General features: G+C 36.1%; 1 long non-coding RNA gene across 1 annotated transcript in view; it reads left to right on the forward strand.

Annotated features, from left to right (window-relative positions):
- The window catches only part of LOC112532390, a 36,341-nt gene that overhangs the window by 3,031 nt on the left and 6,722 nt on the right, over positions 1-26,588 (forward strand). Inside the window, exons 2-6 of the long non-coding RNA XR_003075079.3 lie at positions 4,663-4,809; positions 7,137-7,269; positions 7,606-7,668; positions 16,300-16,497; positions 22,575-25,141. This is a non-coding gene — a long non-coding RNA (uncharacterized LOC112532390). The remainder of the gene's footprint in view (positions 1-4,662; positions 4,810-7,136; positions 7,270-7,605; positions 7,669-16,299; positions 16,498-22,574; positions 25,142-26,588) is intronic.

Raw genomic sequence — 26,588 nt, forward strand, 5'->3', positions numbered from 1 at the left:
TTGCTGGTGAAGTTTAAGCCCATAACTTCATGTCTGTTTACTGTCGTAACTATAAATAATTTAATAGCTATTGTTTTTAGGCTCTTTTTGTATTGTTTTAGTTTAGTTTCAAACTTTGCTTTTTCCCCTCTCCTTTCCTCTTTCCCTCCCTCCACACCCATTTCCCCTTGCTTCTCCACCTTTTCTCATTCTTGTCATCCCTTCTCCAGACTCTAATGGTAACTTTTTACCCAGTTTGGCATTTCCAGGCCAAGCCTCCAGACAGCTCCTGGCATTGTCATAGAAAGGACTCCTTCAGTATTTCATAGGGAGTACTGTAAAATATCCCCCCAGTGTGATCTCTCCCTCTTTCCACAGAGCAAAAATCTTGATTTATGTTCAGCTTATGATCCACCACACCCCTTAAAGTCTTTTCTTAACCCCAGCTGGTAAATTGTTTTGCACTCTGTTTTTGTGTGTACAATTCTTCAGACAAAAACTAAGTATTTCTCAACTGACTTCATGTGACTCCGTATTTTCTAAGCTATCTTTAATTTTGCAAGATTATACTATAGCCTAATGGGCTATCAGCTTCTCCCAGTTCAATGTGCTTTGAATAATTAGTAATTGCATTATTAGAAATTGATTGTCGTGGACTAAAAAGTGTTTGGAAAATGTTATTTGAGAATGATTCCTGGGATTTAGCTCAAAGGTTTACTGTCTGGGATGAATAGGAACAACTTCTTGTGGAGCAAGGTGCTGTGATACTAATATATATGGATTTGGATTTTACTCTTCCTCAAGAATTGTTTGCCAGGCGGCTTTTTTACAGTTTTTTTTCCCCTGGTCAAGAGGATGGACATGTATACATGGTGTCAAGAGACCTATGATGTAAAAACTAAGGTCTTATGCTATGTACTTGTTCTGCATTTATTTCTTTAACACTGAGTACAATAGGCTCCAGCCTATTCCACAGTAATACATAAAGATACAATGAGGTAAGAATCTGATAAATTTTATTTTGCTGAGTGAACCATTCTCCTGAATGAACACTCTGAGCACTGCTGTACATTATAGCAAATCATACTATGCTGTACCTTTCAAGTTTTGATAAATAAAACTTTGTGTTGTCAGAGACCACAGTATTTCTTCTGCTAAGTTTATCTGGCATATATGTCCCACTTGCAACTGCATAATTGCAATTCTAAGTATCTTGGTACTTTAGAAAAAGTTGTAAAAGACTCTCTTGATCAGATTCTCTGCTAGTCCTTTAGTTATCACTATGAAGACTATTATTCATTGATTAATGAATCAAAGGAGTCTTGGGGCAAGTGGTGTGGATTCTGCAGCATTTACTGTGGTGGTTTGTGTACATCTGTTGCTGAACTGGATGTGATTTGGATAAAGCATATCTCTCTGAAGTGCCCTTGTAGAATCATAGAATTGCTTGGGTTGGAAAAGTCCTTAAAGATCATCAAGTCCAACTGCAACCTAACCATACTACCCTAAATTTTAACAACCCTCTGATACCATGCTGTGCACTAATCCAGAGGAGGGCCATGAAGATGATCAAAGGGCTGGAACACCTCTCCTATGAGGAAAGGTTGAGGGAACTGGGATTGTTTAGCTTGGAGAAGAGAAGGCTCCAGGGAGACCTCACTGTGGCCTTCTAGTACTTGAAGGGAGCATATAAACAGGAGGGGGAATGGCTGTTTACGAGGGTGGATAATGATAGGATAAGGGGGAATGGTCTTAAACTGAGATGGGAAAGTTTAGGTTAGATATTAGGAGGAAGTTTTTCATACACAGGGTGGTGACACACTGGAACAGGTTGCCCAAGGAGGTTGTGGATGCCCCATTCCTGGATGCATTCAAGGCCAGGCTGGATGTGGCTCTGGGCAGCCTGGTCTGGTGGTTGGTGACCCTGCATATAGCAAGGGGGTTGAAACTTGATGATCATTGTGGTCCTTTTCAACCCAGGCCATTCTATGATTGTATGATAATCATGGAAGCTGAGGTTTGAGATTTACTTTTCTCTTGACTTTCCTAAGCAAGCTTGTCTTTCTTTGGTCTCCTACATCATTTTTCTTCTGCAGCAGCTCTGTTATGTATATAAATATATATTAAGTAGAAAATAACCTAAATATTAGTATTAAGCTATATTTGATGTTTTCTGAAAGCTTCTGATTATTCTACTTATGTAAATGTTCATACCCTTATATATTGCCATTAAATGCATTAAAAGCTACCAAATATTACACGTATATTATGTTGGTACATTGTACAGAAGATACACACACAAAGCTGTTTTACTGAATATTCGCAAGAGCAATGATAGCAAAGTTAGACCAAATGTCATACTGCTTTGGAGATTGCAGGATTCAGATGATTTTATTCAGTCTGTAGTAACACTCACCATTCCCTCACATGAAACACCTACTTAGTACCAAAATCCACACACCTACTTTCAATACCAGCTTCTTTCACTGTTTGATTTATTGGTACATTAAGTGAGTTTTCAAACCTAACAAATAGCCTGAAATAATCATTTCACTTCCACTTTTCCATTGGGGCAGTGAGGGTCAGTTTCTGTTGTAAGCTCCTAACTCCAATTTAGAATTAGCTGGAAATCATTAGCACTCAATATAAATTCAGCAGCAAGCTTGAAATGAGCTGGTAGCCTGACTGGGCTTATGCAATATCTGTCTTAAAGTGGAAGTAACTACTTCTCAACAGACACTTATTTTTGTGTCAAATTTATTGAATGGCATTGTTCCTGCTGTCTCTGAGAAATGCACATTGCATTTTCAGATTATTGGTTGCTTTCAGGGCTCAGGAGAAAAAGTACCTTGCCCCATGGCAGTCTCATGGCATAGTTTTACAGGTAGACTTTTCAGAACTGCATGCTGAAGTATTTGGATCCATTGTAAACAGAGGTGATGTTATAATAAAATAGGCAAAATTTGCTAGTGGTGCAGTTCTACTGAAATATTGAAAAAAAGTAGGATGAAAGCATATATTGTTTCCATATACAAATATCCAATCTTCATCTTTGAATTGCGTATTTCTACATTCATATAGCCTGCTGAGTAGCTAGATCGCCATGTACATGCTGAATTTTATATAAGGTCTTATTCGTCCATACAGATGTCAATTGTGCATGTGCTTTGGAGATGAATGATGAAGTGGGAGCCTTGCCATTCAAAACGGTTTGTTAGTGTGAAAAAATGATCTATTAATAATGCACTGGATCGTCACAAGTTTGCCCACCTTGTTCATCTTTGTGAACTAGAAAATTTTCTTACCTTTCCCTCATTGATCATCTAAAATTTCTGAGATAAGGCAATTGGAAGCAATTTCCCAGCTGCTGTTTTCTGACTGTATGTCAGTGAGAGGGACCAGGAAAAGATGAAAGAAGGATCCAGTAAAGGGACAGGGAGATGCAGTATAGTCTAACATGGAGAAGGAGTCCTCGGGGAAGCATTTTCTCTAACAGAGACTTTGAAAATTGAGCTGTCTCTTTTCATTTGATTTTACTTGTGTTCAGGGCAAGAACACCTTGTAAATTCCTGTAAATAAATGAGGCAGCATCAGAGAACACCTAACTCCCTCACCAATTTGCCCTTGTAATGGAAACAGTGTTCAAGACTCGGCTTTTTTTTGCCGGTTGTTCAAGTGAATAATGGGCAATGATCTTCAAGTTTTGCATGCACTGCATACTGCTATTCTTCTTTACTTTTACTTGTATTGTAATAGATTACTATCATAAAGTAATGATTGTGTTGAAAGTAAATATTATGCCAGGTAGACACCTCTTGTTGCAAGATGAAATCTTATGTTACAACAATGCTTTTACTTTGCCAACCTGAAAATAAGTTCCTCAGAGCATACCTTGACATTCTCTACTTGGAGGGAGAAAGATAGCACATGCATTCTGCTACAGAGGAAAAAACCTTGCGTTTTTATATAAGATATCTGAAGACCGATGGAAGTTTATATAAACAATTTTGATGCCCAATGACAACTCTTATTTTGACGGAACTTCCTGTTTTCTTTGGTTGAGGTTGTCTTTTTCAAAATAAAATGCTGGCACCTAAAAGGAGGTGCAGCACTAGAAAATGAGTAAGTTATTCACTATCACAATATTGTAAGTTTTTGAAGGTTTTATGATTTCTTCTTAAGAAATGGCTCAGGGAAATTTGAATGCATAGGATTTTAAACTCAGAGGTTGGCTTAAGCTGCAGATTACTTTTGTGTATACATAACCTGGAAGGCAGGTAGGTGGTGAAGTAGGTACTGGACTTACATATAAGATTATGTGCCTGTACAAACACCTATTGTATTGTTTTTGAGGTGAATGATGAAATGGGAGCTTTACCTTACAAACTCATCAGTTTAATTTCAAGATTTGCCTAAAAACTAATGCTCAAATCTAATAAAGTAGTTTTTGAGTTTTTTCATGAAAATTCAATATTTTATGAAAGTAAAACTGTTACTGCAAACATTATTTTATGTGAAACTCCTTGTTTTGTTCATAAGTAATAGGAAATACAATAAATACTTGTCCATGCTACTCCTCAAAGGTAACTGTGCAACTTCATAGCCATTTTGGAGAGTGCAAATCAGCTGCATATTGTGATAGTAATATGAATATAATTTTGAAACAATTTATTTTAATTCCAGATGTTTTCAAGTCCTAGATGACAATGGGTTGCAGTAAAGATCAGTAAGAGAAAAGTCTTCACCAGGAGTGGGTAGACTTTTTCAAAGGTTCTCCAGCTGCAAAATTACAGATTCAAATCAGAAAAGATGATAATTTAAAATACTAATGTAAGTATAATGGCAATAATAGAAACTGATCATTTGGTTAATCAGGGAGTGTACTCATGCATGGGAAAAAAAAATAATAATAATGGTTTTCTTCCTGTAAAACTTCAGCAAGTATGATGAAGTTTCCATACTGGCAGTCTGTTATGAAAGAATATGAAAGGGAAATTGTTTCGCTGGCTTAAGTCCTACATATGGACAATTTGTCTGTAATCATCCTTGAGAAACAACACAAGTCTGGACTATTTATTTAATCATACATGAACCCAAAAGAAGTCCAGTCCAAAAAGGCATAGACCTCAAAATGCATTCTCTCACAAATTAGATGAGAGCACTGAAGATTTCTTGAATCCTGAGAAGCGTAACTGGGAGTAAGATAAGTTAAAATAAGATGAAGTTCTTTTATGTGGGAAAGCTTGCAAAACAGAGAACGTAACTCTAAGGACAACATTAAAAATGACTGGAATTTATATAAGTTTTACACTATTTACTAAGAAGTCTTATAGGGAAAAAGATGGAGACAATAAACATTTTTGATTGAATATATATATATATATATCTTTATTTTATTTCAATTATACTAAAGTAATTCTCATCTATTATATCTCTGTAACATATCCGTGATTTTGAAATTTAATCACTATGACAATTGGGAGCACAAAATAAAATGAGAGTATGTAATTGCTACTCTCAAAACCTATTTTTTAATTACTTGTATAAAAAAAATGTTTCATAGAATATCAGAAAAGTCCTGCAAATGTTCAAAACACTGAGATTACTGTAATTTAAGAACTTTGCATCAGAAGGGTACTTCAGTATTAATTAATACAACTTTTCATATTTATACCAATAAACATTTCAAAAACACTTGGCAAGAGTGGTGTAGAAAAGGTTCCCCCTTATCATTACTTATTGGATACGCCAAAACATGAGTATGGCATTTGAACAGTCCTGTAATCTACTTGTTCAAAGTGCTGGTATGTATAAAGAAATAACCTGACAGGGTTTTAATGAGAGCAAACAAAAGAACTGGTGTTCCCACGTGTTTGTTTGATTCACTTTTAATAACTCAATGCATAAGTAACTCAGACCCTGCAGTTCAGATTTAGTCTCCACCAGCAGTAGCAAATCTGCACTATTTTTTTTTAATTCACTTAAGTAAATATTACTGAACATATATTCTGAGTTTACATTCTTTCTTCACTCAGATTCCTCAGCAATAATTTAAATTATAATTTGTTGGTCTACACCAATCTGTTTACTCTGCATAGCCATGATTTAACATGTAAGAAAAAAAAACTTGGTAAAAATATGAAAAATCTGTATTTTTGAGTGTGTTTTAATTTTGATTAAGCTTTTACTAGTGAAAGGAGTGTTTTGATGTTTATTTTTTACCACTTCTGCAAAATTACCCTTCCTCAGTATAATTACCCCTGTAATATCTGAGTAGCTTCCAGTATAAAATAACCTCTTTCACAGACTGTATTCTATCTGTGATGTGCAGGTCCAAAACGTATTTTAATTTTTTCTTCTCCTGTCAGGGAGGCAGGGAAGGAGAGGACATTTATTTTGAATTTGTGCAGTTGTCCTTTTTCCAGGATGATGATTCAGAGTGGCTTTTTTTCTTTTTTCTTTTCTTTCTGATCCTGTGTGAGTAGTGGGTTTTTTTTTGTTGTTGTTGTTTTTGTTTTTTGTTTTTTTTATATACGGCTCACTGTGGCAAAAACACAGAATTGGCAGGTTCTACTTTGTTGACAGAGCAGATCTATATTTTAATTAAAAGGTAAATTATCATTGCAGTTTATAAAACAGTGTTCACAATCAAAGTGTTTGGATTTATGTGAGTTTTTATTCTTGTGTCATGCTAAAACTGTTAAAAAGGGGGGACGTGAATACTGAAATGGGACTTAGTCTTATATGAAGATGTACAAATCAAGCTTGCGTCAGGTTTTCTAACATTCTAAAATACGGCAGAATGAGACCATTTCCTAGAAACCCTTTTTGTCTCCTGAAAACATTTTCATACCTTGCACAAGTTCATTTAGTTGTCTTTACAGGACTAAGCAAAAGCAGGCTATGGAAGAGCTCCAAGTCACAGGCCAGGAGCTCCTTGAGTTCATGCTGCTTTAGAATAAAAAAACCTCTATTCCATGTTGTTTTGAGGAGAGCTGTCTAGGAGAATCCAAAGTGAAGCCCAGGAGTGAATTCAAAATTAAGCATGCAATAAAAAGTTTCAGTACTCAAATGAGAATTCTGGTCCTCTTTTCTTAAGCAGTAAAGGTAAATATAATGATTTGTTAAGCAGTAAGGATATGCCCTTTAATTCCTAGGCAAAGGTGCCAGAGGATACTGGGATGAAAAATTGCATTGCCGTGATGCGAGGAGATCTGTCTGGCTCTATACACTGTCCCAAGAGGACAAGGATTGGATTCCTCTGAATGTGCAACTGACACTTCCTACAAAGTAAGATTCATTTAGCTTTCTCTGGATGTGTATTATTTTTAGCTTACATGAAATTAGCCCATCTGTTGGTTTTACTAGGATTTTTTTAAAAAGAGACTTGAAAGAGAGAAACATTCTATTTTTATTGTGAAGTCTTCATTGTTTTACTTAAACTAATTATGCACCTTTTCCATATTTAAAAGAAATATACGTGTTTTATTACATTTTCATACGCATGAGGCACTCTTTTTTGACAGTTTACGTAAGGGTGAAAAAAGAGAGCACTGGATGCTGCTTAGAGCCACAGCCATCTTTATGAATTGCTATTTACTAATTTCCTTTCCTTCTTGTCTCCAGGGAACCTTGAAGGTGGCCAAGGTCATCGCAGCAGACTGCAAACTGATTGAAGCCTCTGAGGAGGTAATAATACTTTCTCATTCCTCTCTTGTTTAATCTTGACAAACTAGCTGTAACTCACTGTGGATTAGCAACGCACAATCTGGCGTGGTAGAACAAGCCAGGTTTAAAGTGTGTCTTTAAACTTCATTAAGGGTTTTTCATTCCTACATGATTAGAAAGCTTTTTTTGTTTTGTTTTTTTGTTTGAATCTGAGCTGCAGTAAAAGCTGGGTCACTGGGTTAATGGACAATAAGAAACAATTAATCTATAAATCCACTGAGTTAATGTAATGATTTAGAACAGATTTTTAAATCTTAAAGGATTTAGAGGATGCTGTTTTCCCTTTCTGTTGCTTGTTAAAGTAGAATATACTTTACCCATTCCAGTTTAGGAGACATTTTGACTTCCAAAGCAACCAGCAATGCTTTCACTTTCCCGTGGTACTTATTTCCTTCTTAGCTGATTGTGTAAATTCTTCAGCTGTGTGGTATGTATTTGTGAGCATACACAGCAAACCTCCCTCTGAAAGTGAGTGATTGATTTTATGAATGTTAAATAGGTAACTGTATAGGAACTGTTGAATCTGCCTGAACCACTGATTGATCACCCGAGGCAAGAACTGAGTCAGCCATGGGAGCACAGGTGAAGGCAATTCACCTGTGTGATTAGAAGGGGTGGAGCCAGGCTCCACCTCTCCTAGACCCCATTTAAGGGCTGACTGCCATGAGGAAAGGATCTCTTGCTGGAGATCGCTCCCTTTGGAGTTTTCTACTGTAAGCTGATGATATGGGTGAGCATTTCATTTATTTTTGAATATCCCTTAACACCACAATAATCTTTCTAACAATAAAACCTGAAACAATACCATCTGAACCAAACCACTCTGCTAAACTGTACATTCATTGATTGTATGGTAACCAAAACAATTGTGTTTTTCTTCTACTCCACTTGAGTCGATAGATGTTTTGCATATAAGACACTTTAATCATATCACTGTCATACTATGCCCTGTATCTAGAACTAAGTAACATTCAAAATTTAGTTCAAAATGAGCCTACATCTTGCTCAAATAAGCTAATGAACCTTTGTGAACTTTCAAAACTGGGCTGGATTTCAAGGCTGGAGCAATCCTTGAAGCCAGGTGAGTTTTGCTGTAAATATTTCCAGCATGGTTCCAGCAGAAATCTGATCCTATTTAACTAGTTTAACTAAATGCTTGTGTAGCATCAAAACCTGGATATCAGAATTTTTATTAAATACATATATATATATATATATGTAGTAAAAGCCATAATATGCTACTGTTGAAACTGTGCTAAATGTGCAGACCGAGATAGTGTTATATGTAAATATTCCATGCTAGTGTACATATTTATATATTTATCAATAGCAAGCAAATGTGTAGTGTACTAACAAAAATACTGAATGCATTTTTTTGTATGTATACAGGTTTGAAAGATCTAAGACATAATGAATACTATTGGTTACATTATTTCAGTCAAGTGTTTCAAATCTTGGTGACTATAACTGCCTTTTGTAAGGACCTGGTAGTTAAAAATGGCTTCTTACAAATGGGAGGAGAATAAATGTGGGTATTCAGGGAAAGAACTAGAGGTTCAGCAGACTAACTAGCATCTCACAATGGATAGCAAATTACATGTGTCTGATAAATAGACAAGAGCATAGAAATCAGTGTCCATTCATAAACCCCCTTTGCCTCTTATCCACCGACCCAGACTAAAACGTTACTTGGTCTTAGAAGGAAATAAAGCTGACATAGAGATGCCTTTATAGAGAAAAGCAATTGCTTCAAGATGGACCACATTGGCTGATTAAAAATAAATAATGAATAAAAAACAGTATGTGCTGTGCTCTCAACTAGCCTAAGACATGGGGGTTTATGTAGAGATCACTCACCATTTTTCTGAAGAGTATTTGAAATCTGTTCCAGATAGACAACACATAGTAAATGCACAGAACCAATTCTCTCATTTAACGTCTGTGATTATGTAGGCAAAGACCTGATCAGTATATTTGCTCTGAGTGAACCTGACCATGGTAATTTCACTTACCTTATGCTGAGGCAAAGCTGGAATGATGAGATGGATGGGAAGCAGATTAGGACAAATGTCCACCTGGAGTTTTTATCTACTAGTGGCACTGTAGTATTCTAAGGGTTAATGGTTTTTAAGCTTCTTTTAATTGGAAGTAAAGATTGTGTAAAATTTTTCTTTTTATAACATAAATCTATTGAGATTAATGTTTCCTGTATTTTAATGACATATTCCCCAGCAGCAGATGAGTGCTATACTAATGTATAATCAAAGTCAGTTACAGCCTGCTGGCAAGCAATGACCTTGCCTTCAACTCATCATGCTGGATAAAGAGGGTTCAGTGAGTGTTTTTTATTCTTTAACATTAGTTTGTAATACAAATGCATAAAAGGCACAACTAGTATTTTTTTTTGCATACTCTACAGAATGTTGGCCATAATAACAATGCAGTAATATCTGTTTTCTTAAAGAACTTTTATTTATTTCCTGGTTGAAGTTTGGCAAGGGGTGCGTGTTTGTGCGTGTGTGTGAAAAGAAGAGACAGAGACACAAAGAGGGCTGAAAGTTCAGCAGATTTTCTGAGATTTCAACTGCAGTTTGTGTTGTTTGTTTGTTGTACAACTCCCTCCCCCCCCCCCCCCCCCCCCCCCAAAAAAAAAGCATTAGCTACTTTGTGTAGATTTTAATGTAACCATTGCACTTAAACAAGGCTTCCACTCACCACTAACTGTTCCCTGAGGCATTTATTAGTTCAGGTGTGTATTCTATGGATTATACACTCAAATGTAGTATTATGCTCTCTGTATCATCTAGATGCGTATGCATTTTAGTCTATTTTTGTTGCATAAGGGCAGCTAGGTTTTTTTGCTCTGTTTCCTTTGAAACCTTCCTCTCATGCTGCAGTGGTAGGGGAGGAAAATCTGTCTAGCATTATATGCTGATACAATTAAATGCAGAAGCTGGCTAGCATTTCCATGTATTGGCTGCAAGTCAGGAAGGTACCCATAAAAGTTAAAAAAAAAAATATATATATATATATATGCATACACAGATTTATATATATATATGTATACATAAATAATAAAATATAACTGAAACATGGTAATTATTTTTCTCCTGATTTCAAAATGGATTCCACTCTTTTGTCTTTGCCAAAGTAAAATAAACCTAGTGTTTCTTTCAATCCATCTTGCAGTATTTATCAGCTCAATAAACATACCCTGGAAAACCAAAGAGAAACTATTGGTGTTCTTTAGCAGAGAGTGAAACAAAGCCAGACATTCTGAGAGTTTATGAGAGCATGTAAAAAGATCATTTCCTGAAAGTCCCTAGTTATAGTGGGAAGATCAAAATGGCCTGATTGGGAGATTGTGCTAGTCACAAAATACGATGCACGTTGCATTTTGGAGCTATCATCTACTTAACACTTACTGTTGCTGGACTGAAGAAAAATAGCACGTGTTGCTGCCTTATTGAATGTGGCAACGGTAATGAAAAGTGTAGAGAAGGTGTAGTGATGAACAATGTAGATGCTAGAAGGAGCCAGCTTTATGCTGTGGTGAGTGAAAATTCCCTTCCAGCAATCTCTGGATCAACTTAGCCCCATGACTACAGACTTCTAGCTCACTGACAGAAAAATAAGCTGTACAAGCTTCTAGTGACATTAAGAACAAAACTAGCTCAGCCTCTGTCAGTGCATACTGCTTTGTTCTACTGCACTGATGTATCAGATCCTTTTTTTAAATTTTATTTTATTTTTAGTTTTGTTTTCCCTCACTTCTGATAGTAGTTACTGTCAAAAATGCAATGCACTTGTTGCATTTTGAAATAATCAGTTTTTCTAGGACAGTTACTCAGGAACCCTGAAAAACTGGATGCCATTTTCTAAAGATTTTCAACATCTATTTGCAAGCAGAGAGATAAAATCTTCCCTTCGTTATGAAGAAAAGAATGGGGATGGGAGTGAGAGAGAGGATGAGAAGTAAGTGAAACTCAGCCAAGTGCACTGTGTCCCCTTGGGATTTAATGGGCAGCTCATAAGACTTCATGTATTAAAGGATTGATCAGCAAAAACTACAGCAGTCTTCCTCAGCCAACTCTGACAAAAGCATCCTTTATTCTGCCTTTGAGCTAGGTTTGCTTCTCTGTTTTTGTGTGGGAGAACAGAGTGTGCTATAATACAGGAGCTAAACCCTTGAAAATTAAGTTGTCTGAGATGTACGCTGCTTTTTCACTTGTGATTTTGAGAGGACAATGGAAGTGCTTTTTTTCTTCTTTCTGTAATCTCAGTTTTACATTGAAAGAGAACCTCATCTTCAGGAATAGAGCATAGAATACAAAAGATTGTTCTTAATGTAAAAAACATCTTGAGAAATTTTCTAGGAGATCTAACACTCACAGTTACTTAAAGTGCAATGCTAAATAGCAGAGTGTATCTCCATTTTTTTTTATCCTGCTCAGTACTGTACATTTTTTACTTTCATTCCTTGTTTCCATGAATTCATCTGGGATGCTCATTAATCTGGTATTCCTATTATCAGCATACTTTGAAAGAGACCAGATTTCCACGAGAAATCTTGACATATATGTAAATATTCTTCCAGTTAGGAAAAGAAAAGATAAAACACCACACGTTGGTGTCTATAGGTCAACCACGTGGTACATAAAATAAGGTTCTGTGTAGTTAAAATAAATGAAAAAGAAAAAATCATTAATCTGTTTAAAAAAAAAAAAAAGAATGTATTTTTTTAATGAACAGTCCTTTCAAATCAGTTCCGTGACTTAATACTTTCTCTGAATGTATACTACTAAGTAACATAGTATTTCTCTGTGCTAACTAAGGGGTGGCTGCAGACCACTTCAGAGATGCTATGTTTTCGTCATGCTGAAATGTCCACCTCTGCTTGCTACATAGTTCCCTGTGGGAAGAGGATAGAGAAAAGCACTTGGTACTAGATCTTCTGCTCTTACATTACTTCTAAACTGAAGTTCAGAAAGTAACTGAAAAGTTTCCATGAAAGAAGTACTAATGCTTGTTGGAGAAATAATGGTTAGAACTCATGTAGACTCACCTCTCCACTTGCAGAAAACCCCATCAAAATCTGAAGCTATGCAACAGAAGGTGTTATAGTCCCCAGGAAAAGGGTGAGACAATTTTACAAGTGTCTAGCAGAGCCTTGCCCACTTGTTCTATTGCAGTGAAGTTGCAGTGAAACAGGAATGAGAGGAAGTATTGTTTAAATTATGTCATAAGGGTGATGGATCAGGGCCTTGGTGGGAAGGGCACTGAGACACCTATGACCTTGTTCTTCCTCTTGCCTCCCCTGGCAGGCAGCAACTCTCCTCTACTCTCCTGTCAGCTTACTTTAATTTGTGGAATTAATGTCTTGCAAAATTGTGCAGTTGCCTGTGATAACGTGGGACTGACTTCAGTGCAGATTCTTTGCATGCAGGAGGTTGTTTTCCCTGCTACATTGGGTTTGACCTAAAAACTTTCAGAGTAGCTTTCTGAGAGCATAAGCATGCCCTGGGCTCAGCAGGACGTTGCTGAGATATCGTGAAATTGCTTATGTCCAACCACATGTGTTGTTTGATAAGAGTGTATGTTCAGCACCTCAGACTAGAGGAGAAATTATTCTACTTCCTATGTATTTACTAGCCTGTGGACAGTGCCTAAATGCTCATGCCTTTTACACTATTTACATGATGAAGAAGTGAATGAGAAGAAAGTCATAGGTTCTTCTATGCTCTATCCTTTAATCCTGGGGAGAGTTTGCCAGCTTAGTTTGTCTGAAATTGAACATTCAGGAGCTTTAAACATGGGTGATAAGGGACTTAAAGAAGAATCAGCATTCTAGAATATAGAGAGCTTTCAATATTGACGTACTGTGCACCGAATAATGTTGTGAGACTTCGAAATTTAGACAGTATTTTCTGCAGATTCTGAATTCATCTTTCTTTTTCAGGTGTCAAATGTAGTTTTAAAAATATATCTTGATACTAAATATTTTTACAAGGATTTTCCAATAATTATGCATTTCTTTATTTTAAAATTGAGGGTTTTTTTCAAGTCACAGATTTATTTAATCTTTTAGTCTGCTTACTCCCTGTCTTTGTTCAGAGCATAGCACGCATACAATTAGCATTTGGTACCTACGCAGTGCACAAGTCTGTATGATTAAATCTTTGATAAATGTGTTATTTATATAGTTATATGCACACATATGCAGTGTAAATATAGGAGTTCCTGATTCCCTGTTATGACTGGGAGTAGGGAACCTCAGCTGCAGTGAAGTGAGTGTTGAAATTGCAAGTGGTATTTATGGTCAGAACTTCCTTCATTAGAATCTTCCAATCCAAAGAGGCAGTCAGTCTGGTTGGCTGACATGCTGAAAACTGAACATCATCAGAATTATTAAAATTCCTCCTCAGTCAGCCAAGTGGATGTGTATTTCCACTTTCTCCATACCCCAATTTTTTCTCTTTTTTTTTCTGGGGTGTCAGTAGCCAGTCTGTCAGCAGCCCAGTCCAGCCATATCTGCACATGAAAAACATTCAAATTAACAAGAAAACACACCTCAGCAGAGGTTTCCTCCCTCGTACAGCACTATTTAGTACAGAGTTTCTCTTTAGCAGCTCATTTGATGCAGGATTCCTGACCTCTGCTACCATAATAGCTGCTAATGGAAACTTCACCTCCTGCAAAGATAAGATGGATTTTTGGCAGCTGTGAGAGATTATGAAGAGTAAGAACAATCCTAGCTGGAATCAGAAGAAAAGAAAGCATATGTACCTTGAGAAACACTCAGCTGGTTTTCATTATGCACCAAGCCCATATTTATTACAGAGACTAGCTAAGAGATAGAAATTGATAGATCTCTGCTCTCTGACCAAGGAGGCTGGTGTTGGCTTGATAAATCCTTCCTTTCTTCTAGGTTGTACGTGTACAAGTGACCAAAGCTATTCAAAAATACAGGGAGTCTGTCTTGCAAACAACTTCTGAAAGCATTCTTCATCATGTTTTTCTTTCAGTGTTGCTCCCTTGTCTTTAGCTTTCCTTTCCTGTGGAAAGCAAAGGAAGAGAGGCAAAACAAGGGAGAAAGAGTTGTTTCTTCTTACAGCAATTTTAGTTGATCAGACATCAAATATGTTAATCATTTCTTTAAAATTTTTGTCACTAGAAACTCTTCCTAAGAATGTGCAAATGCTGAGAAATACCTCAGAGCACAGAAAAGAGTAATTAAAAATCAGAATTTGAAAACTCAATCAGTAGAAGTGTATAAAAGGGGAAAACTCCTCTTGAAAAGAGACTTAGGTTGGAGAAAAAAAAGGGGGGGGGAAGGGGGAGAATACTTGTCAGTGAGAAAGAGACTTGTTTTGTCTTCTATTCAAGTCCAGAAAACACAAGGCCTTGCTGAGCTGTCACAAAAGATAACTAGACAACATCTACCAACCAGAATGCATTCAGATATGTGACTGAAGGCACTGTGAAGGGAGCCAAATGAATCAAGTAAACATAATGCTGTGGAAAAAAAAAAATATCCATTTAATTATAATTGAGTAAACATGGAAATATGCTTCTGTAAACAAGTATGGAGCTTGGCTATAGGTTCTCCACATCTGAACTGAAAATTGAATTATACAAATCAGATGGGAAGGCCTTTTGTAATTCTTTCTTTCTGAAATTAACTTTTAAATTAAAGGAGTGGGAGACAGGAGTTGTCTTTTTAGCTCATCCAAAAAGGATGGGAGTTGAGAGTATTTCAGAAGTTTCCTTTATACTTGTTTGGTCTGTTGCAGCTGCTCCTGGAGCACTTTGCTCTCTTGAGATCATAGTAGTCCATTCTGTGCTCCTCTCGAATAACCTGTAAAAAATCATGGTGTGCTGTGTGCCTGCCACCAGTGCAATCCTCTACTTTTTTCACTGACTACTGAAGTTGTTGAAGTGCACACTCTATTATGGTAGAATTTAGACTGTCATCACTGCTGGAGGTGCCAAAATTCAAATCAGAACTTCAGTGGTGGTTTAATACTGGCACACTCTTCAAGTGCTGAATGATTGAAAGTTGTGTACATCCTCATCCACTGGAAACAAAGCAGTGTATGTAAGTAGAATATAAGATGGTGTCAGGATGGAGCAGAATTTCCTCTGCTATGACTACAATTTAGTTTCTTTCTCCTTTTTAGGCATATTTAAATATGGGGAGTAATAACTCATGAGTTAAATTACTTCCACCTGTGTTCTACAAGCCCAATGCCATGAAGAACTGTCCAAGTTAAGAAGTTTAGCCTTGTTCCCATAGAATTCAAACATGAAAATTTTAAATAGTGAGTAGTTCCATGTTAAGAACATTGCAAATGTCCACATCTCGTTAATAGATTGCTTTTGTCATGCACCTCAATCGTTCATGTGTAACATGAGCATTAAGCAGAGTGCAGTAAAAGGTGACTATACATAGACAGCCCTGAAGTCACTGTGATGATTTTCCTGGCCAATTTTTTTTTTTAACATTTTCACAACAAGTAGTCAAATGATGAACTACTTGGGCATAGGTCTGCAAGGGCACCCAATTCATATTAGTGTGTATTACTCCCTCAGATCCATTTTTTGAAGATCTGGACCGTTGGTTCCTGAAGCTTTCTGGTGATAGCCTCAGACTCTTCAGGTCTGTGGAGGAAATTACATCTACTAGAACTGGAGTTACTTCAGAGAAGTAGCTGTACAAGGGATGACTGCTGGCACTTCATTTCAAATTGATAAAAAAAAAAAAAAGGAAATTCTTAACAGACTTCAAAGGTATGTGTGTTTTTTTTTTTTCAAAATTATTTTTAGATGGAACTCCATTTTGCTCTTTTGCACCCTTCTAAATTGTGGCTGGAATCTGAAGGAGGTAATTTTGTTTTCCAGTCTATGAAAGCAGCTGGTTTATTTTTAGAATGCAAGATAAAAAGCTTCATTATGTTTTTTTTAAGAAGTATGTATTACTGGATCAACTGTGGAGTAAACTGTTGCTCTTCAATCGAACTGAAATCATTTATGGAGCAGTGATTATTCTGTTGCTCAAAAGAACTTTCATTTTAAGTCAAAGTATCTCTTCATTTACTTTTACAGTTTCTACTGGAAAACTTTGTTCAGCAGTTATTTTTAAGCCACTTTTATCTCAGTACAAAAAACAGTGCAGCACGGAGTCTTAGCATAAGAGAAAATTAGCCCACAGGAAATGCAACCCTTAATAAATTTTCAAACATTGAGTTGTAAATGGTGTTTAACAGCTATATTTGCTTCCTAAGTATGACTCTTACCCTACAAGTAGTGACCCATAGTATTGCACTGGTTTATATATCACTTTACATATTTTTTAACCACCTAAACGGGAATATTTTGTTTAAGCTTTGCTTGACTGAGACAGACAGGAATCTCTTGGAGGCTGCATGGTCTTAGCTCAGAAAACATTTTAAAATGGGATGAACTGCCACTGGACATTCCTCTTCCCACCCTGTCTTCCCTGACAAAGTCTAGATCTAGAAACAGAAATGTGCAACCATCCTTTAAGACAGAGGCAGTGTGTTTACTACCACTGGTAGGGTTTTATTTCTAGAATAAATGACACACACACAAGATCCACAGGTGCTTCAGAAGACGTGACAGACTTGTGGGAACCGCATGATGTTTTCCGCTACTATCTGCAAAGCAGGAATAGTCACAGAAAAAGATGCTTGGGAAAATCATGCCATTAGCTGAAGACTTTGCAAAATCTCTTGGTTCTGCTAACCAAAACAAAGATATGAGACGAGCAGACTCCTGTAAGTACTTTTTTACCAACCCAGGGGAAAAATATGAAATTCTCCTTTGGCCACTATATACTTGCCTTTCTACATAAGGGTGGGCAAAGAAGCTTACGTATCAGGTGGTTAATATCAAACTTTTTTTGTTAATTATGAATAGTATTTGTTAATACATCAAAGAGTTTTGACCTCAGTGAGGGAGGTTGCTGACTGTGCTTTTGTTGGCATATAAAGTAGATAGCACTGTTAAGCAATTGGATTACCAGTGGTGTAAATGTGTCCTAGAATCAGCTCTATTAGAGTTGACTATTATCTGTGCCAAAGTTCAGAGAGTTTTTATGGGGTGCAGAATCCTTGAGGCTTCTGTATCAGTTCTTCCATGTGTCTAGAAATTTAGAGGACACTGATGAAACAGATTGGTATCTAGGACTTCTATGTGTCCAACAATTTGAGCTGCTCCTCTTCCTGAATTTAGTAGAAATCTACTCAGCTGTGGCTCACAGTCTGTTTTAGTGTCTCTAAATGAGATGTTGGTTTGAGCAGCATGTTTGTCACATACAAAGAGAATGGATCCTTTAAAAATTCATATCACACTCTAATTTATTTGTGACTGTATCTCAAAAATTTCACTACTAAATTCAGTGTTGCAAAAACATATCAGATTTCAGTCTGTGTTCCACTTTCGCAAGCAAGTGCAGGCATAAAGACAGATTTAAAGTATGTGTAAGATTACATTTGCATTTAGCTGCATTTATTTGCTATGACAACGGTGAAGAAGGAAGGTGGAATATGTTTTCAGTTGCAAGAAAATAAACATCTCTGCATCTAAGCATCTCTGATGGTCTATGGGGATTACTGTTGGTCCATTTAGAGTTTCCAGGTATAATGAAAGCTACAGACTGCTCCGTTATTTTTGTCTGCTAGTGATGAAAATGTCTCTGAGTAGGTCTGTGTCATAATATGGCAATTCACGTGTCAATATCTTGAATGGAATCCAGGAAGAGGAGCAAGCACCTTCATACTGCAATTATTTCAGCACACATTGGCTTCGATGTTTTTGTTGTGTTATTTTTTGTTTTTTAATTTTAAGTGCATCTGCAAGTTTTGTCGTAGCTAAAGTCTGGTAAAACTAGAAACATTAAAAAAAAAAAAGTACAACAGGCTACTTTCCAAGAAACAGAAGCAGTTGGATTATACAAATGAGACATTTTGCTAAACGAAAGCAGGAGATGTTTAAAATCAGACTTTCCATTTAGCAAGAGCAGTGTAATTGTAGACATGATTAAAAAAAAAAAAATCCATTAAGTAGCTTTTGAAAAGTCTGTAAACAGCTTTTGAAAAAGGGGATGTCCATTTGGCAGGATAATCCTATTAGAGATTTCTACAGTACTGTATAAATTCTCCTGCTCCTGTCTTCCCCTTTCCCATTTTATTACTGTTCATATTTGGGCTGTAGAATTTGGAAGAAGAGCATCATTTTTCTTCAACTTGACGCCTTTATTTCTTTAAAGGTGAAGTTTATCAGTGAAGGCAAAGCAGACCAGGAAAGATGGGAAGCAATGAAAGTCAGGCTGAAGGAACTTTCCCAATGATCATAAGGATATTTGGGAATGTCAGTCGTAGGACTTCCTGTTGAAGCCTTGGGCATTGTTCCAAGGAGATTGTCTGACTGCATACCGTCATTCTGCTCTGTGTTTGTTTATCCACAGTCTCCATAATCATTTGTATTTCTGCTTTGTAGGCACAGCTTTCTCACAGCTATGGGTGTTCTACTTCTCTGCTTTGCCTAGCTACCTGATTTCCAAAGTACTGATACTGAGAATCACTCTTCTAACAAAACAATGCAACTGAGATGAGAATTGCACCATGTATATTTTCTGATGGTATACATTAACATAAAGTTATGGTCAAGAAAAAACACAAATCTCACTTGCTAGATGGTATTACATGTGAGTATGTGATATCAGTAAGGAACTACAATGTCAGAGTAGTGAAGATACTGTCAGAGCAACTGTGAGATGAGACTTGTAGAGATATGTGAGTGGCCTATGTTATTACCAACTATCTGAACTGAGGGACTTGTAAAAAATGACTAGGTTGTTCATCTTATACATCTAATCTATAGTAAATATTTGCAGCTGCAGTTTATAGTTTACATTCTTTGAATATACAGCCTGGTGCTTATTGTAAATTTTAGACACTAAGAGAAGAGCTTTGCAGTGTTAGAATTCTGTCGTTCTGTATTTGAAGCCTTCTGAAGTGGAAACAAGCAGAGGTATGATTCTTGAGATTACTTGTATGTCATTTAGTTCTTTGTACTCAGATTTTTAGTTCATTAATTAGATGTAACCTAAACCCATTATTTACTGCTAAATACCATAAACCACCATTCACTTTGGAAACAAGTAACATTTAAACTGGCTGCTCAGCAGTAAAATGAGCTTCAGTTGAATTTATGAAGTAGTAAGCTTTTTTCCTAATAGCTGTGGTGAGGCAGAGGAGCAATTGTTTGAAGCACTGACCCTGATAAGTTTGGAATTGTAAGGATAAAACCCCTACGACTTTAGTCCTAGGAATGCCTCTGCATTTAAACAGCAGAAGAAGGTATATATAGAATGGAAATAAAACAAACCTAGATTATATTACATGTTCAGAAGTCTTCCCATAATGAAAATAAAGAATTGGAAGGATAGTAAAGAAAAATCCTGGTAAAAATGCAAGAAGGCAATAGAGCATGTATTAATGATGAGGGTATAAAATGCTCACAGATAATAAATATCCAGTTTAGGAGACACAAAACCACACAGATTTCTGGTATCTAATGTGCTTTTTTAATATCTGACAAAATGTCTGGCAAGATTTCCTAAAGGCAAAGTAACAACTGAGGTAGCTCTTGAGAACGATTTGAATGTGATAAGTAAATATGTGATATCTTCCTATGAGCCTTAAGATGCTTTAACAATTCAAGAGACAGAAGGGTGTGTCAGGAAAATGAGTGGAGCCATGAAGAAGGCACATCTTCAGATGTGGCTCCCCTGTGCTTCACCAAATCTGCATTAATTCATTCTAGCTGAAAATCTGCTCCCTGGTGCTTTCAAGCTTGCAGGGAGTTATTTGCGTAGAAAACAGTTAATGTTTGCGAAGTGCTTTAAGAGACTGAGAACAAAGTAGCATTGCTAATAAATCTCAAACAAAATATAGGGTTAGAGCAGCACTTTCATGACAGTGTTCTATGTGAAGGATGGTTCCCTCGGCCTCTGTGGAATGGAGCTACCTCAGGATAAAAGAAAACTGAAATACTATTACATTACGGATTTGAATTTTATTATGCTTTGTAAACAACACTAGCCCACTGAGCCATAGTATGCTGATTGCTTTTGCTTTCTGTTTTTTTCTTCTTTATTCAAGAATACAAATATGAAAAAGAAAATCCTTCTCTGTGTTGATTAACTAATTCCTATGTGAATGACACTGATCTTTATGGTTGCTTTCATCGCATGTTGCAACCCATAGAGGTTTTGTGAATTTGTCTTGTAAACATACTTCAAAAACAAATACAAATAGCAAACAATATCAGTGGTGATTAAAGAAGTAGAAGTAATATAATTGAAAATAAAGTATTTATTAGAATATATGGAAGGTGGAAAAAAAAAAAGAACGAACTTCTGTTTAAAAGAGGAAAAAAAAAAAAGACCAAACACAAATGTGCTAAGTTTTCTATCTCCAAATCTGTAGTGTTTGCATTTTTATGTTATAATGATGGTAAAGTTGAAAATACTTTATCATAAAATTGGCACTAAGTGGTGGGAAAAATAATCTAAGGTTTTATATATATGTTTACTTTTAGGAAAAAAAAGAAAAAAAACACTTGTCCAGTATTATTTTTAGTAAAAAAAAAAAAACTCTACTCTTTCAATTTGAGCACATAAATGAATTACTGGAGAGAGCACTACACAGAAAGTGCTGCATGCATGTGTCTTTTTTTGTTTTAAAGAGTAGCATGGATTTAACTGAAAAATAAAGCTGAATTTTATCTACTTTTGAGAGATAATGGTGCAATTACCTGAGTCTTGCAGCTGGCTGACGTTTTCCATGCAAATGTGAAGTGCTTTCATGGAGATTTTGTACTGTGACTAATTATCTTCAGGAAATAGCCTTGCTGTAATTGGCAGCCTAAAAGGGAGTTAATTAAGAAGATCTTTGTGGGATAGCAAGCCTTTTTAGTGGGCAAATTTAAGGTGATGGCGTATTTACTTCGTAGAACAGCATTACAAATTTGATCTCCCCTTATATTGCATTTAATATTAGGAGGAAAAGAAAAAGTACTTATAATGAAAGAATAAGTAGCCACATATCTATCTGACAAAATGTCTAATGATTCCATTATGGAAGAAACAGTCTGAGTCCTATCTAACTCATGGTAGTGTAGACATAGTACTAGATGCAGTTATTAAATAAAGTTTAAAAAATAAATAAGGGAGCAGTGCATGTCCAGCAGATTTTAAGTTAATATCTTTTTATTGACTACTGGTGTTTCTTCCATATAATTCTTCATTAAATGTAATGTTTTATAAGGAAGTTTGTTTTATCTCAATATGAAGGACCACCTTTTAAAATCTTCAGTAATATTTCTTTGACCATGTCATAGATTTGGATGATTGTATGTGATGAAATGGGATAAAACAGGAAAACAATTCCAAAAGAAAACTTGTGTATAGCTTAAAACAGTTGCATTGAAAAATAAATAAAATTAAACATTAAAAGAAGCTTAAAATAGTTGCATTGAAAAATAAAATTAAATGTTAGAAGACTGATATGAATTTAATTTGTAGACTTCATGAGGAATAAGTATTTGTACAAATCTTTTTGCTTTTATAATGAAGTATCAAGTTGGAAGTATTCCAGATCACTTTCAATTATATGTGAAGTTGATTGTGTTTCTAAAGCACTTACCTATTATTTGTAGAAAAGAGGAGCAATAAAAATTCCACCCAAAAATAGGAATGGTAGGTTGCAGAGGGAGTGAGTGGCACACAAAAGTAATTAAAATGTAACTAAAATAAGAAGCTTTTCTTTTCTTCCATTTAGGTTGTTGAAGAGATGACTGTCTTCTGGAAGGCCACCAGGAAAGGTTGAGTTACTTTCTTTTAATTTATGTCCAAGAAGTTAACAAAATTATGGGATGCGAGGGTGGGAGATGTGGATAGAGTTGGATTACTGGTTTACAGTGAAGCAAGATGATCCAGGGAATGGAACCCCTCCCCTATGAGGACAGGCTGAGAGCTGAGAGAAGGTGCCGGGGTGACCTGAGAGCAGTCTTTCGGTATCTAAAGTGAGGATATGAAAGAAGGGGACACAATCTTTAACAGGGTCTGCTGAGATAAGACAAGGGGAAATAGTTTCAAACTAAAAGAGGGGAAATTTAGATTGGATATAAGTAAGAAGTTTTTTACAATAAGAGTTGTGAGGCACTGGCACAGGTTGCCCAGAGAAGTGCTGGATGCCCCATCCGTGGCAACATTCAAGGTCAGGCTCTGTCCACCTGATGTAGCTGTAGGTGACCCTGTTCCTTGCAGGGGAGTTGGACTAGATGATCTTTAAGAATCCCTTCCAACTCAAACAGTTCTGTGATTTTATGAAATATAATGCTGATCTTTAAAAATAGATAAAAAATCAAGAGTCTAGATAGGTGCTGCTTACATTAAATCTCTACCTTAGTTACATTCATGCAAAATCATTGGAGGAGGAAAAAAATGTTAATCTCAAAGCTATCATCTTGCAAAAGCACATGCCTCACTGAAATTATCATAAAGCCACATGTATAACATTATCTCAGTGCATGTGTATGAGAAATGGTTCTTATGGGCAGCTAGGTAAATGCAGTTAGTAAACAAGATAAAAGTGAGAAAAGCCTGTATAATTTTAAATCTGTTAATAAACTCTTCTATTTTCTTTGGAAAAAAGTACTCTCTGTTTCATACAGTGAAGAAGTCTTCCCTCAAAACAGACCCATCCAACACCGAAACTAGTTTGTTAAGAAAAGCTTTATTTGTATCCTAAGGAAGATTTGGTATTGTAAAGATTTCAAATGGATATGTATTTCTTCTCGAAACAGCATGGAAACCTCTTATACATTGCTCCATTGAACAATACTTTGGTTGTAACTGCTAAAGGCTAGAAGAGAAAAATCTTATTTTATTAGTAATCATTGCCACCTAAAACAAGTCTACTAGTTTATGGTAAAAATCAGTTGGGAAAAAAAAAAAAAGGAATTTGAATACTTAGGTCTCGTTATGTCAGCCCAAGTTCAAGCCTGTAGTAATCTAAAAATAAACCTGTTTTTTGGGCATGCTGAATAGTGTTACTGGCAGTAAACTGAGGAGCCAAAACCAACGTGGTGAATTAGTTCATGTCAAGGGCCAAAAAGATTTATTTCCTTGTGTGCTGTTAAGCTTATCTTCAGCTATCATGCTCAGATATCTGTTCCTAACCTGTAAGTTACTGAGTCAGTTGCCAGAAAGTCAGAGTTAAATTTTTGTAACTAAGCCTACCTTATGCTTTCATAAAACATAATATATAGCCTGCAGAAAAATATTTTGTGGTGTACATACATACCCCTTTCTAATGCAATTACATTACACATAAATACATACCCCTTAGACAAAGGTAATACACCATGATATTCAAGACACAATGTGTTCTGTGAGTCCCATTTCATAAGATCTGAACTTTAATCATACAAGGCCTTCTTATCCTACAGCTATAATGGAAGTCCAGGGACAAGCCTGGGTGCTACATCAAACAAAGATGAGCTAACTCAAAATACAGGAGAAAAGCACATGCCAGAATGCTTTTTCCTGGCTGGAAAATAGTCATAAGGATTAAAAACATTAAAAAAAAAAAAAAGAAAGAAAGAAATTTAAAAAGGTTGTACTTTAGCATTGGGCAAAAACTGCGAGCTGAGTAAAACATTTATTTTACAGGGCTCTCATCTTCTATGGTCTGTTTGGCAATTCCAAAAACATTTTAAACTGGTAGATAGATCTCAGCAAAGAAAATTGCTTTTATAAGTAAGTTAAAATTTGTGGGTAAAGGAAAGAACTTCAAGTTAATACCTCCTGCCTTTTCTTCTCCATTCTCCTTTGTAGAGTCTGAGCTTTGCAGATGTCATGTCTGACTGGCTCATGAGCTGACTGATCTAAATGCTGTATTAGCCAGCCAATTGAGTATATATTAACCCTGGCCTAGTTTTTAATTAGTTAAGAGAAGAATTTGTGAGTATGGAAAGTATTAAATTAGAAAATATGGGAAAAACTAGGAGTGTTGGAAAAAGTGTGCTAAGAGAGAACGTAAGGTCAGGCACTGAGAGCTATTGCACACGAAAGCATAGTAAATTTGGGCTTATTGTGGAATTAGTTTCTTTATTATGGAAATGTGAACTTTTGACATTTTACATGAAATTCCAGTATTTATAGACATTTGCTTGAATAAATAAACTTGCTCACACATGCCTGTGTATTTAAAATAGCTAGAAATTATTCTGTAGCATAGGTTATTATGTATGTTATAACAAGGTGATTATTAATTTCTGTTTCCTTTCATGCACTGACCTGTCTCCAGCAAGCAGAGTGAGTTGTCAAAACAGAAAAATAAAGGTTAGTGTGGTTTTACTCTCATGTCCCGTTGCCCTCTGAGAGCAACCCTTTTGGTTTTCTATGCCTTGCTGTTAGGCTATCTGGTGCTGCCTTCCCCCTTCCTCTCCTCCCTCTTTCTGTGCACTCAACCTCCTTCTGCCTTCAGCAGCCATCACAGCACATGCATTCTATGATTTTATACATTGAACTGATTTATCTACCCATAAGTGGAAGGAGGGAAGAGAATATAGGAGATGGAGTGGTGGGAAAAAGAGCGTCCTATGGAGAGAATCCCATGGCTGCAAGGGAGGGAATCTGCTGCAGCCCTTTGCTCTCACCAGCTCTTGCATACTGTCTGGAGCCAGATGTTTTATACATAAACTTGTATTATCTGAGATTTATCTACACAGTATTTTTTTTTTTTTTGAGGGATACTGGTTTATCTGAGGGTGGGTGATTTATAGAAAACAGGGTGATTAATCTTTTATCAGTTACAACCAGTCCAAAAAAACTTGCTGCGTAAAATCAGACTATAAGATAATAATGGTTTAGATCCTTCTAGTGTAAAAATCTATTATGTGTTGGATTCAGTACCTTTTTAGCTAGAAGATGATCATTTATAACATTGAGAAACTCTCTTATGTTTTGCCATTGGCTGCTTGTGACCTTTAGCATCTGTCAAGCATATGGTGAATTTCTGAATTAATAAATTGTAGAAGCAAGACATTGTATTCCTGTTATCTAGTTTGTTTTAACTCCCAGCTTTACCATGAGACCACAGCATATGTGTTGTTCTCTTTCTATTTAACTTATTAAGAATATTAAATCTTGTTGATTTGTTGATATATTTTCTTTGTTTCTCCAGCAGCACTTGATCTGGTAACAATAAGAAAGCTGAAAGCAGGAAACATTACTTTATATTCAGAGAAAAGACAAATCCCTTGTACTTTGTAGCGATTTCATATAACAAAGCTTGTAGAATAATTGCTTTACACATGTAGTCATTGGAAGGTAAAAATTTGTTTATTATTATTGTCTTTTTCTCACGGTGTGCTTTACTAGACCATTGCCATCAAATGTTTCCACTAGCATTGGGCACCTGTTTTGAGATATATCAAACCTGACTGTGCGATTGTGCTTTAGCACTTTGTCTGGAACTGTAAATGTTCAGCTCTGAGAGCAGGCTCTGGAAGAGCCAATGCAGACAGTCAGTAGTGAGACACTGTCAGTTAGGAAATTTGGGGGGGGGGAAGAGTAATGCAAAAACAGTTGTAGTTAATAGTTTCAGTGGGATAAAACAGTGTCAAGACATGCTCAAACTGACCCTCTTGTCTTTTCTTTTATGTTTAATAGGTATCTACTAATTCACCTACTCTGTTCCTCAGTGTACTTTTTTCATCTTACGCTCTGCCTGCAAAGAGGTTGATGATCTGCTATAATTTATTCACTGATTTCCTTATGAATCTCT

The sequence above is a fragment of the Gallus gallus genome, chromosome 4 (assembly GCF_016699485.2).
Source record: "Gallus gallus isolate bGalGal1 chromosome 4, bGalGal1.mat.broiler.GRCg7b, whole genome shotgun sequence".
Classification (NCBI taxonomy): domain Eukaryota; kingdom Metazoa; phylum Chordata; class Aves; order Galliformes; family Phasianidae; genus Gallus; species Gallus gallus.